Genomic DNA, 6,446 nt, shown 5'->3' with positions numbered 1-6,446 from the left:
CGCACGTGACGTTGCGGCGCCGTGCTGGTCGTCATTCCTACTTTCTCATGCCTCGAAAATTTATAGCAAATGGCCATGCGATTGTGTCACCTACGTGAAACGTTCTAACATCAGAAACGTTTAGCGATACTTTGAGTTTCCAGACGCCAGGCGCCTACGTTCAGGGCATCTTCGTCAGCTAGCTCAACCCGTACCATGTGTACACTTTATAGTTGCTCCTAGAATGAAGCGACACTACCGCTAATTTGGCTGATAAACGGGGCGATCGTCCAAAGCGTTCCATACTCTCGAGCGTCTCTCCTTCAGTGCGCACAAATGGTAGAGCTCCTTCTCGCCTACGCGGTCCTCCTTGCCTACCCATCTAGCCAGATGAACCAATCAGCGTCGAGCAGGACTCCTCCTCTCCCACCAGTCAGCCAATCAGTGTCAAACTCGAGCCTCGAGGCCACGCTTTTACCTGGGCTTCACGAAATACCGAACACGTAGCCAAATAACTTTCCTCGTTAAAAATGAATTTAGGTGGTGCGAAACGTGTGTTGCAGAAGGTACGCGCTCAGCAACATGGTCTTTGATGTATCGTCATGCGAGCCATGTATTGAGGGGCTGCACGGGCTATGCAGAGCAACTGCTAACATGTGGTCTTCGACATGCATAACTGAATCGTGGAGCAAAATATTAAATCTGGGACATGTATGTCGTGGGAGAGCTACCACATATCCAAGTAGAGACACGTATGGATACATACGGCTAGACCCCTTAAATCGGGCGGCGGCTTGCGGCACCTAGATAGTGTTTTTGATATCAACAGTTAACCTTCCCTTAATATACAAAAACATTAGGGTTAACATTTTAATGGAAATACAGCTAGAAGTTACGATTCATGTAACAAAAGCGCCTTTTCGCAGCCGAATACGCGCAGTATGTAATCGACGAAAAGCCTTTGGTGTAGGGCAGAGGAAATAATAAAACAAGAAAAAACATTCAATTAAAGAACAATTGATTCAATTTGTTATATGAGTGAGGGCGAAGTGATTAAAATAGTAGAGAACCTGCAGACAAATGATGCGAGAGTCTGTATAAAAAATGGGACCCCGAATCTATGCAGTAAATCTAGCAATATTACCGTTATTTGACTGTCTGTTCTCTAGTTCCGACAGAAGTGAAGGGGCTTAGAAGATTCGTTGCTCGATCAATATAAAAAGTAGTAATTGGGCCGAACTTTTGTCGGATAAAAAATTCGGCGCTGAATCTTGGGATATCGCAAAGGCAAAGTTTTGCCGAATTTTTCTGAAGATCCGGCAAAGATTTGGCAAAAATATATTGCTGCCGGACTTAAAAGTTGATATATCATTTTTTATTCGAACGAAAAAAATTTTTAGATTTATTTCTAAATGCATACTGACACCAGTTATTACTAAATCCCTACTGAAAAAATTATATGAATTTATTTTTGATGCGTTTATTGGACACATTTTTCATATTAGAACTTATTGGGTATTTCATATCAGTTTCATATGTCGCATATAAGTTTCAGCTAGGGTAGGCGGCGCTAGGTACCGCCCGATTCATATGCTACAAAAATATTTTTATTTGCTCACGCCACCATTACTTCGGGCAACTTTATTATACACACATGTAAATACATTAAGCATACCACTAGCATCAGCTGGACATATTCATTGAGCACATACATATACACGGCACAACAAACTTGAATACAACAGCACACCCGATAACTACTTCCGAGCTTTGCGTTTCCGCATTTTATACTGGTCATTTTGAAGGTACGGATTGTTTCGGTGACCACCTAAGCAATAAATATTATTCCCAGCATGTTGAGCTGTTTTCAGTAATGTCATAGCCCTGAGAGTATTTTGAACGGCTCAGGGGATGAATCTCGTAGTAAATATTAAACGCTGATGCCGTAATTATTTCAAAAGCCAATAAAACAAGCCGCGCCACTGCGGTTCCACGTCACGTGTTTGCTTCCCCGCGCGGCGCGTCCTACACTGAAAATGATTCTATGAATATTTTTCTGATATGTTTATTGGACACGTTTTCACATGAGAACTTATATAAGCATATCAGTTCTAATATCAGTTTTTGGGTATTTCATATCAGTTTTCTATGTCGTATATCAGTCTTTGGATATTTCATATCAGTTTCATATGTCGCATATCAGTTTTTAGAAATTTCATATCAGTTCTGAGACAGACTCATATAACTTATTCAGTAGGGATAAGGTGGTATTCTACAACACGATATTGTTGGTGACATTTTTGTATGTCTACTGGTCATTTTACAGTCATGTTTTGCAGAAGTGGTGTGACGACGAGTTTGGGTAGTAGCGTAGCGAGTGCAGTCACAATACGCGAGTTTCGGTTTTGAGGCTTCATCAACGCAAGCCTGCAAGTGTGTACATTGTTAAACTAAAGGCAGTGACACCGTGCTCTTACTTCCTCTGCAAGTCACCGTTTGGGGCACGAAAATGTAGGCCACGGCTGCTGAGCCTTCACCGGAAAAGATAACAATAATATTGTACATAGGCATGTTTCTTGATTTGAATTACTTGACGCCAGCTTTGCATGAAAGTGTGCGTCCCATATTCGAAACGCTCAGTTTTTAACTTATGCCGGTTTGTGATGTTAGGACACACACGGACGTTTAGAAAGATGGGAAGAGTTAGGAATGTCGGATGCGCAACGTCGAGCATGATAGTTCCGTGTTTGGTTTTCTGCGGATAGATGAAAACCGCGAAAAAATGCGAATTAAAACGCAATATAAATTTGTTTTGGCCCGAACTACTCGTGACCCCAAAACAGGATTGCTATTATTGCGAGGAGTGCTTTAAGGCACTTATCAGTCAATGATGTCAGTACATCGTTCCATCACTGGTAAGATAAAATGAAGGGCACATTATCCAGATTGTAGCGCATCATTTGTCACTTGCGCAGTGAACTGCGTCAGTTCCTGGTTGATCTTCTGTGCTTGAGGCAGAAAACATCGAAGAGAACCCCACTCACAAAGGCTGACAAACTCACAGTTATCATATCGCCTACTGCGCACCTCGCAGTAACCACTGGTAGTATACACTGTACGATGGCAACCGCACGACCGCACGGAATCCATTTGCAATCCATGGCCCCGTCGCGTTCTCGCGCGTTCGCAGACGTCTGCCGAATTTTTGACGAATCTTTGCCGAACTTTCCTTCGAAAGTTCGCCATGTGCCCAGCTTTGCCGAATCTGAAGTCCGGCAGACCCAGTCCATCACTTATAAAAAAAACGACAAATACAAGACTACTTAAAGGACAGTAAGCACACTGTCGGTGATCAACTATCTAATGAAAAATATGTAATGAAACCGTTCGTAGCTTTATCGCACAATGATATATGAAATTGTGGTGGTATCCGCTACCACCCGGACACGGCGACTGTCCAGCGGGCGACAAGCGGCAGGTAAGCTCCGAGCAGCGAACGACATGAGCGCGTGCGAGGCTGAGTTTACATGGATGCGATCGTAGCGAATCGAATCGAGATTAACCGCCTATGATTGGGTAGACGAGGAAGGGAAAGGAGGATCGCGGGCGCGTGACTGGTCACATCTCGATTCGATGCGCCATGGTCGCATCCATGGAAACGTAGCCCGAGCCGAGAGCGGCGCCTTTGGAAGGTCGCCGGGAAGGAGACAGCGAGGCGGAGGCGACAGCGGCCCGTTCCGGGAACAAGCTGCCCCTCGGGGATGGTCCCATTCAAGGACGGCCGTCTCTTTGAAAGACAAATAAAGAGAACCGTTTGCTTTACGCAAAGGAGTCGAAAGTGTTAGGAAGTTTTCGTAGATCGTTTTCGCCGTCGCGCAAGGCCCTCCGCAACCCGCTACGATAGCGGGAACTCCACAGTCAAGGCTATCGGCACGCAGGCGCAGTAGCAACTTCTTCGTTGCGGAACGCTTAGCGGAGGGGGCAGCGCGGTCTACGAAAACTCCCTATTGACTTTTCGTCCTCCATAACGCGAACACTATCCCACAATCTTATACCTGTTCTCGTTGCAGCTTTTGCTGTAGCGTTTCGTTTGTAATTCCGTACACAATTTCATCTTTGCTTATCGAGTTGGTCAATCTACCAAATTAGTAGGTCTTGGCCTTCAGCAACAGGTTCCAGTAGAGTGTAATCTTACTACGAAAACACGGCACAAAGCAATCGGCACACAAACTGCGCTTGGGGAAAGCTTAGATGGATCCTACAATGGAGGCCTTTTAATCGGGCGACGGTTTCGCGACCGGCTATGCTCCATTTCACCATACGTAGGAGTGCAGTCAAGGCTAAACCACATAGTGGTATACACACCCAGACATATAAAACGAACAAGCATTCATCGTGACCGATTGCTTTAGCTGATGAGAGCACACACGCACTCAGCAACGTGGGAACATATAGGGCCGGGCCGGGGGGAGGGGGGGGGGGGGGGTAGGGAGGGAGCAAGATGGGGAAGGGGGGGGGGGATGGGAGGGTCGTCCCCCAGGCATTTCAGATATTTAGATTAAACAATGCGTAATGCGGGGGCAAGGCGAGAGAAACCCCTCCCCCTCCTGTCTCTCCCCTTACCTCCAATCTCCCGAACACTTCCAACGCTTCTGTAAAGATGATGAATAGGGAGTTGTAGTAGATCGTTTTTCTCCTCCGCTACGTTATCCCCGATGAAAACGCCGCAGCTGCGCATGCGCGCCGCCAGCCTTGTCTGCATAGTTCAAGGTCTTGTGGCGGATTACGGAGCGCTATCCGGGTGCTTAGCGGGCTGCGGGAACGGTCTACTGCAATTCCCTGTTGTCATGACGATGCACCCTTGCCGCTTCTGGGTTGCCCCGAAGAGCTCGTAGCATCTGCGGCGCTCCTTAAAGAGGCGGTGCACCGATTTTAATATCGCCAGAATGTGCAACGTGTTCATTTTATTTCGTTATCTTAGCACAACAATCACGAAAATATCTCGATCTCCCCCGGAATATCGCGATTCTACCGTGTAATCGCAAAATAATAAACGCGCAGCGCTGCTGCTGTGCGCTGGTGTGTGGTGTGGGCTTTAAAAAAAATTATTGCAAAGTCCGTATTCCGCTCATTAAATACACACCAATCTCGGCCTCTCATTTCAGCCCTGGAGTTTCTCACTTCAGCCCTGGAGAACGAGAGCACTACGATTCTTTGTCTCTGGCCAAATGCTGTTCTTTTTTGTGGCCATAGAGTTATTCTAATGTTCTCTACTTCAGAGGTTCAACTGGAGCTAGTGTCTATGCGACTTCCGGGATATAAATTCAAGCAGAGAGCAATCAGTCTCCTTCTGCGATGCCCCTGTGCATTCTTATGGGAAAAGAAGCGTGCATTTTGTCTCTTCGCCGGGAAAGAACATGAGTTACTTTTTGTTAATTTTGGTCGTACCGAACAGCATGTACAGGTCCCGTCAAAGTAAAACGGAGCGCCGGACCGGCAACCGAACTGCACCGCCGCGCTATCTAGCAGCGCCGGCTATAGGTGCCGTCTGCGCATGCGCGCGTGCCGTTCGCGGTGGCCTCCGCCTTTCTTGTTTGATCCTCGCATTATCGGCGTCTCGAGCTGCCAAACGCAGTTCCGATAAACACCGCTAGGTGTTCGGCTCGGGCTCATGCGGTGCGATAACGCTGAAGGCAAGTGGGAGAGAAGGGCGAGTGTTGTCGATGAGCACCGCTCCTTGTGCTATCAGGCGTCGATTTTAGGAAGATCGTTGCGCCGCTCGAACCACCGATAACGTGTGGGTGGGAAGAAGAAAACGGAGGCCCCAGCGGAAGGCATGCTCGCATGCGCAGATGTAGCCTATCAGTTCCAGCCGGCGCTGCTAGATAGCGCGGCGATGCACTTCGGTCGCCGATCCGGCGCTCCGTTTTACTTTGACGGGACCTGTACATTCGCTAACATTGTAAAAGTGTATTTGCTTTTGCTACAGATTTTTTATTCCTCAGTAAATGATTTTAAACTGCGCTATATTTGAGGCCTAAAACTTTGTTTTCAATACCAGCTGTGTAAAAATTACCGATTATTTTTAGCAAAATAACAATCAAAGCAAATGTATAGTGTGTTCGAGATTAGCCAGCATTCCGGTGATGCTTATACAGGGTGTTTCACGAAAGGTGGGAAAATTTGATGTTGCGAAAACAAACTACTCATTGCAACGAAAAAAAGTCTTGTTTCGTTTTTGTCCTGGGCCACGGGCCTATTTAGGGAAATTATTAAAATTTGGGATTATGTATTTGGTAGATATTTTTGCGTAATTAACTTTTTTTAATATTATGTTTAAGGGCATGCTTTCAATTAGAAAAATTGCTCAGCATCATCGAAAAATACCGAATCAACAAATTGCAAAACGATAGAAGTGCCTTCTATCGCTCTGCACGTTGTTGAGTTAGTGTTTCTTGATGATGCCG

Source organism: Ixodes scapularis, unplaced genomic scaffold, assembly GCF_016920785.2.
Source record: "Ixodes scapularis isolate PalLabHiFi unplaced genomic scaffold, ASM1692078v2 ptg000720l_1___fragment_2___debris__unscaffolded, whole genome shotgun sequence".
Classification (NCBI taxonomy): Eukaryota; Metazoa; Arthropoda; class Arachnida; order Ixodida; family Ixodidae; genus Ixodes; species Ixodes scapularis.
This window is presented reverse-complemented; position numbering follows the sequence as displayed.